General features: G+C 41.8%; 1 protein-coding gene and 1 long non-coding RNA gene across 2 annotated transcripts in view; both read left to right on the top strand.

The window, feature by feature from the left end:
- The first annotated feature begins 860 nt into the window (after window positions 1-860).
- C1QTNF2 (C1q and tumor necrosis factor related protein 2) overlaps window positions 861-12237 on the top strand; it is a 21502-nt gene continuing 10125 nt past the window's right edge. The window contains exon 1 of the mRNA XM_018561916.1: window positions 861-1027. The gene's annotated coding sequence lies outside the window, so the exon portion shown is untranslated. The remainder of the gene's footprint in view (window positions 1028-12237) is intronic.
- Window positions 9970-12237, top strand: part of LOC108791431 — a 20474-nt gene continuing 18206 nt past the window's right edge. Inside the window, exon 1 of the long non-coding RNA XR_001941503.1 lies at window positions 9970-9980. This is a non-coding gene — a long non-coding RNA (uncharacterized LOC108791431). The remainder of the gene's footprint in view (window positions 9981-12237) is intronic.

The raw sequence follows: 12237 nt of genomic DNA, 5'->3' as shown, positions 1-12237 counted from the left end.
GCTTCTCCAACGCCTGGTTTTGCCGCACATGTGAAAGAGACCTTACTGTATAGAAATTAACAGTGTACTAAGCATTGATCCACGCTGTTATATGGTGTATATACTGTACTGCTGCTAAACCCTCCGGACTATGTAGCTCTTGTACATGTGTATATATATTCTCACTATTTTTGTAACATAATAGCTCTGAGTAAGGGGAAGGCTCCTTTGAAACGCGTCAGCACTTTGATTGTGGGATTTTGTTTGCCTATGATTTGCTCATCGCTATGTGAGTAGTTTTTATGTCAGATCGATTTTACACTAGGAGAGGGCGCTGTCTGGTTTTTTGTTTTACATGTTTGTGAAGATTCTTCCCGGTTTGCCTTAAGCACGTCAACCTTTTCCATCTGTGGTGATTTGGAAGAACTGTCTCATTGGATGCTGTGTTTTCGACTAATTTTCGTTGTACTTCTGCTACGTTACATGATCAGATGGTTTTGGAGTGGTGTTAACCCTCAAAATGCATTGCTTTGGACGATTTCCATCCTGCCAACTGACATACTTGCTGTGTATATCATCGCTGTACTTGTTCCAAATAAATATCTGAATTTCCTTGCACTAGATTGGTGCACTTCTCTTATATTTACATTTCCAGGAGTCACATTTCTGTACAGTGATCCTCTAGAGCAGTAGAGGCTACATTTTCTTTATGATGCATTCTTATAGTATAGATGGGGTCAACGTACAGTACAACCATCTGTTTAGAGGCAAGATTTCCTTTGTGACGTAACATGTAAAGAGAGCTCAAAGCCAATTACAACATTAGAAAAATATGCTTGGGCAAAAGCAAATGAAAAAGTTCAGACCGAGAGAAAGCTAAGAGTAACAGCAGATGGAAGTAACGCTCACATATTTTACGGAAAACAGCCTGGCGATGCAGGACGCCCCACTCAGCTGAAGAATTTCACATACTCCTTGAGTGACACTTTTAAAACTGCACAGCTGTTCATTTGAGTTTTTCCTGCACTGATTAGAAGGCTGATAAAACGTGAGTAGACCATGGATGAGACCACACCATGTCTCTTTTATATGACTACAGGGCCTGCTAACTTTTGTATACTATCCACTTGCAGCCTGGGGAGCCGTTTGTACAGAAATGATAGGCATCATGTTCCAGTAATTAGTGTTCCAGTGAATTAGAATTCTCTGTTCCAAGAAATCGCAGCAGAAAAAGTTATAAGCAAATTAACATTTTACATTATTGATATTTTAGTAATAATAATAATACAGGCATGCACTTCATTGTTGTGATACCCTCCAAACACTTTTTAAATCTTTCTGGAAAACTTCTTTTAGTTTAGTACTGATATCTGTGTACATTTTTTTTCTCTTTTTATTGCTGTGTTGCTTCTTGATCTCCCAGATCAATCTTCATGCATTCTTTGCAAGAGTTCATTCACGGTATGCATTTTTAAAATATTTGATGTACTCCCAATGGCTCTCTATAGGATCTTTAATGTTATTGAATAGAGTTATAGAAGTTATTGATTTGCTCAGCGCCAGTAGATGAGTTACAAAAGCAATGTGAGAGTACTGTAGCTGCTCGGCACACACAATTGTTATAGGTAGCGTCAGCAGTGCTTTGTAATGTGTACCCTGAAAATGAACACAGGCTATGCCAGTATTCACCTGCCTGATGCTTCAGTCAAGTGTAAGCTGAGGATGTGTATCAGCAATCATCATTAGACTTAGGCTGTAATGCTGCAAATGTTGTACTTTCAGAGAGAATAACGGTAACTATTTCATACTACCAGTTACATTAGAGGTTTTAATAATTTTATCATAGCATGCTTTGAAGCTGTTACTTTCATGCATATAAGTGAAGAGAGAAGGTCTGACATTCAGGGGTGTCGTTGGACCTGGGCACAAAGGCGCATGCACCGGGTGTACAAAGAATGCCTACAGAGAATGTCACTCTGCCTGTCAGACTCTGACTGTCAAAAGGTGACAACTAGTGCTGAAAGAATCATGAAAAATCAGCTTTACTAGTAATTTAATTTAGGTTAATAATTAAAAAAACAAAAATCCCAGAGTCCGTGTTCACACCTTTGCGCTGTGGTAAAGCGTAATACCGCAACGTACAGTAACGTGAATCATTGTATACTGTAGTGCCATTCATTTTGGCAATTTTGAATGGTATCAAAATGCACAGATGTGAACAATGTGTGTGTTGTGGTGCAACAGAAAAAAAAAGTAGCAGCTCCATTAAAAGGTCCATTGTGATGCATTGACAGCCCAATCAAAATGAATTGTCTGTTTACTGTAACACTCGTGAACACTCAACATAATGCATGTTAAGTTATGTGCGGTAATGCATCGCATACGTCTGAGTCCGGTATTAAGATAAGGCTGCACTGTTATAGCTTTAGATTTAGAAATGTAGATTATTATGAATGCCTATTGGTAGCTGTTTTATCAGGGGGGAAATACTGTGGAATTCCCACCATGCTAATAGCTTGCATGACCTTTAGTAATGGGTGGATGCTTCAAGGTGAGCCGAAAAAATGGGGCCCTGCTGTCAAAGCAGCAGCTTGATACTGACACACCGCAGTGCCCTAGGAGGTGGTTGGGGAGTTACGGTTAATTTATGTGCAACTTTCAACACATCTGTTGTGTTAAACTTTCATCTCTACAATGACTGATTCTAATTGAGAATTGTGGTTGTAACTGGAACATGAAGATTCCCAGGGTACAGTTCCAAAGATACTCCAATAAAAACCGAAATCACGGAAGCCCAGCTCAGTACGTGGTGTCCCTTCCATAAAGAAAGCATGTAAGATCAACATTTAAAAAGTTCTAGTCTTAAAGTATTGCATGTTATCCTGGTCCAAAAATACACAGATCATTTAGGATTGAAGTGCAACTGAAGTTGAAATGTCATGTGGGGTTTATATGTATTAAATAAAGTACGTTTAATTTTTTGACTTGAGAACCTAGCTAAAGATGTGTTGTATATACTGAGTGATACATTGGGTCCAATAAACTGTCAGCAGTGCAACTAGGGATGCACAGATACCAAGTACCATACTTAGTACAAGTACCGATACTTTTCCAGCTACTAGACTAGAGCAAAACTCAAAAGTTAGGAGGCAGCTGTCATTTTTAAGGAGCATTGGCATTTTTTAAGGAGCATTGGTTCCTGGGATTTGTGCATCACTGTTTTAATGAGACATATATATGTGGGATGGCTAACTTTCATTTTTGTTTATTGTCATGTGACAGTTTTTCTAAAACAATACAGACTAATGATTTCCGACAGTGGTGGATTGCCAGGGCCTGTTCCCAGCCGCAACCGCTGCAACCCTGGTAGTTCTCGTGAAAATGGCACTGGTATCTGAACTGGTATCTGTGCATCCCTAAGTGCAACAATAAAATAGTGCAGATTGCAGCATTTGTATTAATGTGACAAAATATGATTTTTTAATGCTTGCTCCTGCTGAATGCAGCATGTGCGTCGGAAATAAGAAATTCCCAATTCACAAAAATGTGCAATTTCTGCAATTGAAAAGATTGCATATATTTTGGGCACATAGAATAAGCACATTAATGAACCATGCAGTAGATGGAGCAAGACTATGGTCACTGTGAAATAATAGATCATTTGAAACAATGTATTTTCTGGTGACAATTTCACACATAATTTTCCTGTTGCAAATTCTCACTCAGTCACCAAAAGTGAAAACCTTAAAGAATGCATCATTTTACAATATTGCATTAGAAGGATCTCTGTGAAGGACAGGAGGCCTTCAACACAATTCTTGGCACTTATTGACCCAATGCTTTGAGTGCTGGACAATGTAAGAATGGATCTGCAGGGGATAGGTTTGTGTTAGATTAAAGTGAAAGTCAAGGTTTTCAAACAATGAACCTTTGTACTGGGGCTACCACCGCACTGCAAGAGTTATGTGCTCGTTTTGATCTAGGGGCCGGAATACAGAAGATATACTCACCTGATCCTCGGTCCCGTTCCAGCCAGTCCTCTCCCACCCTCCTCTCTCTGGCTATGGATTGTCCCTTTGAATCTCCATGTCTAATGCAGGTTCATTATCAGGTGCGTCCGCGGGCGAGCAGCACAGAGGGAACCCGCTGGCAGGAAGCAGCCGGAAGGGTCCGAAGGCAAGGTAACCAGGGGGCAATCCAAAGAGGTAGTCGAGGGTAATCCGAGGTCGAGGCAGGCAGCAGAGGGTCAGAAACGATAGGCGGTCCAAGGTCGGTACACGGGAGGTCAGCAGAGGGTTCAGGAAACAGGCAACAAGGCACATAGGAGGGGAGCTTCGTATGTCACACCATGAGGTGGAATAACTCAGCAATAAGCCAGAGCTCAGGCCAGGTTTTTATAGCCAGGGGAGTTAGGACCACCCCCCGGTCACCGAGGCAACCAGGAGGCTTCCTTCCTCGGGAAACAATGGCAGGCGAGAGAGATGGAAGGTGTGTACAGGGAACCTCCCCCAGCAAGGCTCACACCTGATTCCTAATGGAGCAGGAGTGCTACACACGTGCCCCCGGGGATGCGCGCGCAGCCTGCGTACCGCGCATGCGCACCCGCCGTGCGACTCGAGCATGCGTACCCGCAACCCGAGCACCAGGAGTTCTGCCAAGCTGAGGGGAAACCCGTGCCCTGCGCCGTGCCCGTGGCCCCCGAGCAGGGACAACACCCCCTGCTTCCTGACTTTCATTCACCTGCATTAGATGTGATGACATCAGCGGGATTAGACGGCTGGAGGTCAGGGGAGAGGGGGTTGCGGGGATCGGTCGAGCAGCCAGGCATGATTGAGGATTGGCTGAGTATATTTTCTTTATTTGTACTACTAGACCAAAACGAACAGTTAACCCTTATAGTGCGGGATTAACTCCACTGCAAGGGTTATGGTTTTTTTTTTTTAAATCCTGGAGTTCCTCTTTAAAAGTCTATTTTAAAACACTATGGGGGTGATTTACTAACCTAAACACACGCACGCACTAGGTGCGTGTGATTTTTACACAGCAAAACGTATTTATCAACCAAAAAGTCTCTAAAAGCATATTTCCACTAATGCCATATATGGAAAAATCATGCACATGATGCATATATAATGCTGCTTCACCGTTTAGACAAAAATGGTTAGCTCATGCATTTACATTCCTGCATTCATCAATGCAAGCAACACAATGTAGAGCTAATTTACACAACATCAACTTGCAATTCATGCAGGGCTTTGCACAACACACCTGCTGGGTGTGTACACACTACAAAGGTGTCTAGATTCCACCAATAGATCATGCTGGGAGGGAACACACTACAGAGGTGTATACTTGTTCGTGGCTTGTTCATAAGGTTAGTAAATCAACCCCTATGTGTTCATAATGTGTTCCCATTCACACAGCAAAAAGTAATTACAAAAACATATTTTTACTGCTCATGAGGCTCAGTAGCTGTGTGGTCATGATCCTCCTCTTTAAATCTGTTTTTAAAATATAATTTCCTCTCTATCCCATTGTATTAAAAATATGCAGCCAAAGAGATCAACCAGAATCATCAAAGTTTTCTTTTATGAAATGTGAGGGGGCCTGGGTCTAAATTTTTGTTGCAGGCCTCTGCAGAGTTTGGCTGTCCCCCTGTATACATATCGTATGCACATGTATGTGAATCCTCAAAATCTGGCAAGCCTGTCAGGGTACCACGTGCTGGTGTTCTGCAGTGGTAGTGTGACCAGATATGAGGAAAGTATGTAGAGGAAATCAGACTCAAGCCTAAATAAAGAAATACAATTTATTGTAAACACAAGAACACAAGTGACATAAAACATAAAAACTGCAACCTATACAGGACCCAGTGAACACAAGTGAAAAGTGGAAAACTAACTGACTATGTAGAAACAGAGGAGAAAGAAATCAGGTAGCGCAGGGTCAGGCAAGAGTACAATGTAACAGAGACCATGACGGGTCAGGAATAAAGCCAGAATGGATAAAAAGTGCAGAGAGGAACAGATCCAGTATACACCAGCACACAGGTAAAATAGCCTCTGTGTGACTCTCAGGTGGGCTAAATACTCTTCCAGCAGCCAACATTAGGTGGTGACTAATTGTTAGGTACCGCTAACCGCTGGGGAACACCCTTTGGTGGACAATACAACCAAACTAGAGGTGCACCGAAATGAAAATTTCGAAACCGAAATGGAAATAAATGTCAGGCCGAAACCGGAAATGTTTTTGATTCCAACTTTTCACATTTTTTTTAATAGTTTATTTTTTTATTTTTTATAAACTTTTAAATTTTTTTATATTTTATTTTTCTTTATTTATTAATTTATATTAAATATGTTTATTTTTTACTTTACGTTTAGGGACTTCGGGGAAATATTGGGAGTCTAAACAGACCCCTGATATTTCCCTTGAGGACCCTGTGTCCTCAATCTCTTTTTCTGCAGCCCCTTTTATAAATGAACAGGAATCCTCTATGAGTGTTCCTGTTCATTCATAACTTGTACACATGGTATGTTTACTATAACCACAATCATGAATGAACAGGAGGTGATGTAGATCACTTCCCATTCATTCATAGTTGAGGATATAGTAAATATACTATGTCCTCAATTATTTACAAACATTCAGAAATCACTGATCGCTGAGTGTTTGTACCCGCTCTCCTCTGACACGCTGAGCTCAGCCTCCTGTGACAGCACTGCAAGGTGTCCCCGCTCTCCCGATCTGTGACAGGAGGCTAAGCGGTGCGGGGAGGAGAGACGCCGGCCGCTCACAGCGCTCTCCTGCTGCAGCGCTCGGCCGCAGAATTTCTCTCCTCCCCGCTGGGATACAGAGCAGCGTCAAGCACGGAGTAGAGAAAGAACAGATGCGCCGCTATATCGGCCAGAAAATGGCAATTTCTGCATTTTTCCAAAAGTACCATTTTCGGCCGATATATCGGTCCTTCCCTAAACCAAACATTTTAAGTCTGGGGGCCACAATGACATCAGCAGGTGTTCTATTTCCTAACATTGCCCACTAAGCTGGATGTACTGGAATGTACAAGAAAATATGTATAATTACTTCACACATTACTTCACCCATTGAAATGGGTAAAGATGACTTTTTTAGGGGGATCATTTTTAAGGATTAAACTGACCATTCTTGGTATTAATCTCTTATATTTATACTACCAAAAGTGTGCATGTCTATTGAATGGGGTGAAATTAGGAAGTCTTATGTCTTTAAAGTTAAACTGTATAGTCAGATATAAAATACACAGAATAATGAAGCTCTGTAAATGCTAATATATTATTATACCTATTTTTTAAGTGAAAGCAGTGTAAGTACCTGAATTTGACCTGATACCACCTTTTTGCAGTCCCTATACAACAGGACTGGAGTGTGAGAGGAAGAAGCCAATTAGTTCATGTGCTGACAAGAAGCATGCTGTAAAAAAAAGAAGCATGCTGATAGGAAGAGAAAGCAGAGTGACAGAGAGATTATGTGATCACTGTGCTGCTTCTCCGTTCACTGTCCAGTTACAGGCAGGGGTGGGTCCAAGATGACTTAGGTCCAAAGAAGGTGGGTTGAATGTGTCTGGCAATCAGACTTAGAACATCTAGTGGGAGAAAAAAAAAGTACTGCAGGGGAAATCTCTGGATTGAAGGTAAAAATCTCAGCAAAAGCTGGTTTTGTTATTTTATCTTTTAATTGGCTATTCATTTTTATCTTATGTGTATGTGGTTTGTATGTATGTTACCTACTGTACAGCACACAGAATTGGGCAGTCTGGAGAATGTCACTTACTGTTTAGAGTATAGAGTGGGGTAGCCCAGAGAATGTCATATAGCACAGAATCTCCACAGGTTCGGAGACTGTAACAAACAGTACAGCCAGAATGGAATACTTTTGCTAGTATGCAGTCATCACATTATAATCTGTCATACTAGAGGTTGTGTCTACCTTTAATTCTCATATATGAGTGTCTCCTTTAATAAAAATATTGGATTATGGGGTGCCCCAAAATGCTAATTGAATAATGCTGTGTTTGTCTTTTTAAAACAAGTATAAAATGAATCTGTAGTATGGTGCAGCACTATCATTTCTCCAGAGACTCCTTCATTTCAAACTTGGCATCTCCAATGGAAACATATTAAATTCAGAATGTGAAAGCCACAGGTCTGAATAAATTTAATAAATAAAAATATTTCAGTTAAATAGTTGCTTCTTAAAATATTCTGTAACCTCCCAATGGTGCAGATGGAGACACTGAGTAGTAAAACGAGAATACAAATCAAATCTTGTCTGATCCGGTATCAGATAAGGACAGGAACACAACTGGATGGAAACGGTATTTACAAAAAAAAACAAAAAACAGGTTCGGTAAGAGCAGCCAATTGCTGTGCCAATCTAAAGGTCAGAAGTCACCTGAAGTCTGACAGTTGCTGGCCTGACATCTGCCTGATCTTACTTAAAGTACAATTAAACTCTCCATTTCTTAGTATATATATATATATGCCAAAACATTTAGAAAAAATAAAAAAGTTACCAAAGAGGTAATTACTTACCTCTGTCTCCGCTGCTCTCGTCTGAAGATCTGAAACTTCTTGAACAACCGTGCAGGATGATGGGGCGGGTGCATAAGCAGTGTAAAGGTGGCCATACACTGTACAACCATCGCAAGACCTTAGTCTTGCGATGGTTGTAAAGGGATTAAAAAAACGTACGATCTGCCTATCTTGGACAGGCAGATCGCACTCTCGATCATCGCAAGCCCGCCCCCCTGAGGGGCGGGCTTCCGATGACCGCAATGCTGAACGGGCAGTGTGCGTGTGCGCACACCGGCCCGTTCAGCATTTGTCTTCCGAGCACCGTTCTAACCAGCCGAGAATCGTACGATTCCCGGCTGGTTTTCGAACATGCTGGTTCGACGGAAGACGTGCGACCGTACAGTAGAAACGGTCGCACGTCTCCGTTCACACTGCTCGATTCTCGTACAATCGCGGGATTTCCCGCGATTCTCCTACGAGAATCGAGCAGTGTATGGGCACCTTAAGAGATCTTTGGCGGGGAGAAGAGGAGAGACACAGTGGAGGTGAATGCGCAAAGCCGTGAGCGTGCATGTCAGACAGACACCGTGGGAGTCTGCGCTGGATCAGGGACCAGCACCAGCACTGGAGGGATTGCTGAATACCAGTGGAAGGAAAAAGATGATCGGATCAAGAGGCATCATTTAAGCAGAATGGGGAAGGACAACATTTGTGACTGTAATGTTGCTTTAAGCCACCATACATTGCTAGAATGCGGTGAATTGGGCGAGATTCTAACCGTGCGTGGCCCTGCTAGTTGATTACTCCATTGATTTATGTCGAAGTAGTCGGTCCAGAAATTTTCAGTTGAACTATGACTGCAGTCAATCAGCTGGAGTCACTGTTTGGGTATTCTGATAGCGGCGGGTGGAGGCTGATCGAAAGAAACCTAATAGTGTAAAGCCAGCTTTACTGAGTCTCATCTTTTAAGTGTGCAGAGTGTGAGAACAAGACAGTTGACAGGCAAAAACATGCTGCTGACGATCCAGCTGAAGTGTCAGACATGGACAAAGTATGTAAAGCTAAAAAAGTGGGATATATAAAAAATGTTTATATGTAAACCTGCACAGTTATAATATCTAATGACTGAATATTTAGATTCCATCATTTGCCCAACCAAAGTGAATAGATCTCCTTTGCCTTCTGTGGATTTTTGTCCATTTAGATACATATTAATTATTGATGTCTAGTGTCAAAGATTTGCTGTTATTTAAAGAGTACATTCTATTCATGGTCTAAACAATAGACCACAAAAAGAGGAACAACTGCGAAGTAAGGAGAGACAGAGGGATTTGGGTCCAAATGAGGCACAGGTCAGGCTATGCTGTACTGTAATTACTGGGGGGGAAAAAATCACCTATGTGTATAAATATATATAGACATCATTTTCCAAATTAGGTATCCTACGTGCAGGACAACACAGCAGGTTCATTGAATTGCCCGTGCATATGTTCATCTTCCCTTCATTTGTTTATTTCCAATAATGGGAAGCATGTGACTCACACTTCTTCCTCTCACAATGCAGTGCTGGGTTCCTGAATGGCTTGACTCCACCAGCAGCAGCAATGTCACATAGGTGCAAGGAGCTTTAGCTTGAATACGTTCTGAACAGAGTGACTGGGAGCTTGCACAGGTGCTCTTCACGTCTATGAGCGGTGAGGTAACACAGTATGAGTACACGCTTTAAAGCCCAACCTCAGGGAAATTACAAGTTTTCCCTTCCAGTGGGGCTGCACTACAAGGGTTAACTGCTTGTTTATGCCTAGGAGACAAGCTGTCTTACCTTTTTACCTACCTGATGCCTACTCACCCGGCAGTGAGCACCCTCCTCTTCTTCTTCTCTGCTCTGGCTGTGGACTGTGCTTCAGCATCCTCAACTACAATGCAGGGCCATGGAGTCTGCATTGTACTTGATGACATCAGTGGTCTTTAGACCGCCAGAGTTGAGGGAAGAAAGAGGTAGCAGGGACCTGTCTAGGATCAGGTAAGTAAAACAGCATTTTCCTGACCCCTAGGCATAAACAAGCGTTTAACCCGTTGTAGTGCAGCCCCACTGAAAGTGAAAACTTTTAAAGTGGACCTTTACCCCCTTTCACTAATCATAACATTAGCATTCAGCTCTGCATACTGATATGAAATCATTTTACATTCATTAGTTAAACATACATATTTTGCATTTACTTACAATTATGGTTTTCCCACTTCCTGGTCCTCTTGGCATTAGCGATGTAATCTGTGCCCAAGCAATGCATCCTGGGAAGGTTACATCAGCAGTGCACTGCTAGGAAATCTCATATGTAATCTCATGAGATCTCAGGGAACGGCATTTTTCTCCCCTGAAATGATGTGCATGATCTCATGTCCTTGTCACATGTGCCAGAGTTCCAGGAAGTAAAAGGAGATATATTAATCTACTCTTAGTAAAAATGGCCACTGTAAGAAGATTGGGGAAGAAAAGAAAAATAAGGTATGTAAAGAATACAAAGGCGGCAATTATCTAGAAGTATGTGTTTGTAGATTGTCATTACTAAACATTTCTAAAAGTGTATTTGTTGTCATTTCAATGATATGGGTAAAGTTCCTCTGTAATTTCCCAAGAGTTCAGCTTTAAGCAAATTTTTTATCATCAACTTTTAATTTTAATTTCAGTACATTTTATCATCAATTGCAAACTGGAAATTCAATCCAATTTATCCATTTATTTTTCTAATTTTCTTATAAACAAGTGCCATATGAACTCACATCCACAGACATGGAAACATATTTGTACAACTATTTGTGGATTCAATAAAATGTTATTTATCCATGGACTTAAAGGAGAACTATGAGGTGAGTGATTTTCACTCATCCTCATAGTTCTAGCCGACCTGTGACAAATAAACTGTCACAGGTCGGCTCAGTAGATCGGGAAGTGAGCGAACACATACCGGCGCTCGCTCACTTCTCGATCCTGTCACTGCAGAGAGCCGTGACGTGACAGGGGAGGGACTGGATTCCATCCCCCCCCCGCTCCGATCCTCCAGTGCTGACTGGCGGAACGGACAGGGGAGGGGGCGGGTACAGCTGGCTCTGCCTCTAGATAGGCAGAGCCAGCTGTCACTCACACAGCTGGGTGGATCTGGATCCAGACAGAATTGTTGGGATCCGTTCCGGCTGCGGCGCCTCAGTATACCGCGAGCTGTAGCACGTGGTGTACTGAGCTTTGGGTGACGGGAGGACGCTAGTTTGTGTCCTCCCGTTACCCTTAGGAGAACTATGAGGAAAAACACTGACCCCATAGTTCTCCTTTAACACTGAATGCTCTTTTGTCTTTATTTGTACTTACTTTTCTATGGGGTTTTTTTGGTTTTCAAAAGTTACTGTTTATTTAAATGTAATTTCCTGCCAATTAATTATTGCCAAAAGTGTTCTATGTGTGCAGACTTACGAATATGAAACATTTCATCCTCTCAATAGGCTCTTCTTGACAACGCCTACACATTGTATCGTACGGACACGTCTGTGTCTGTTTCTCATTTGGTATTTGGAACAGAGCAGAAATATGTTTTCAATTATGGCCAGTTTATGCAGTTCATAAAACACATCTCGATTGAAAACCAACTGATTTAAATGGCAGAATACATGATTTTCTCTCTGAAATAATTCTCAGAATTGTATGCCTAGT

Source organism: Nanorana parkeri, unplaced genomic scaffold (genome assembly GCF_000935625.1).
Source record: "Nanorana parkeri isolate BGI_ZX_2015 unplaced genomic scaffold, ASM93562v1 scaffold550, whole genome shotgun sequence".
NCBI classification, from domain to species: Eukaryota; Metazoa; Chordata; class Amphibia; order Anura; family Dicroglossidae; genus Nanorana; species Nanorana parkeri.
The sequence above is the reverse complement of the archived record's forward strand: the minus strand, read 5'-3'. Positions and strand labels throughout refer to the sequence as shown.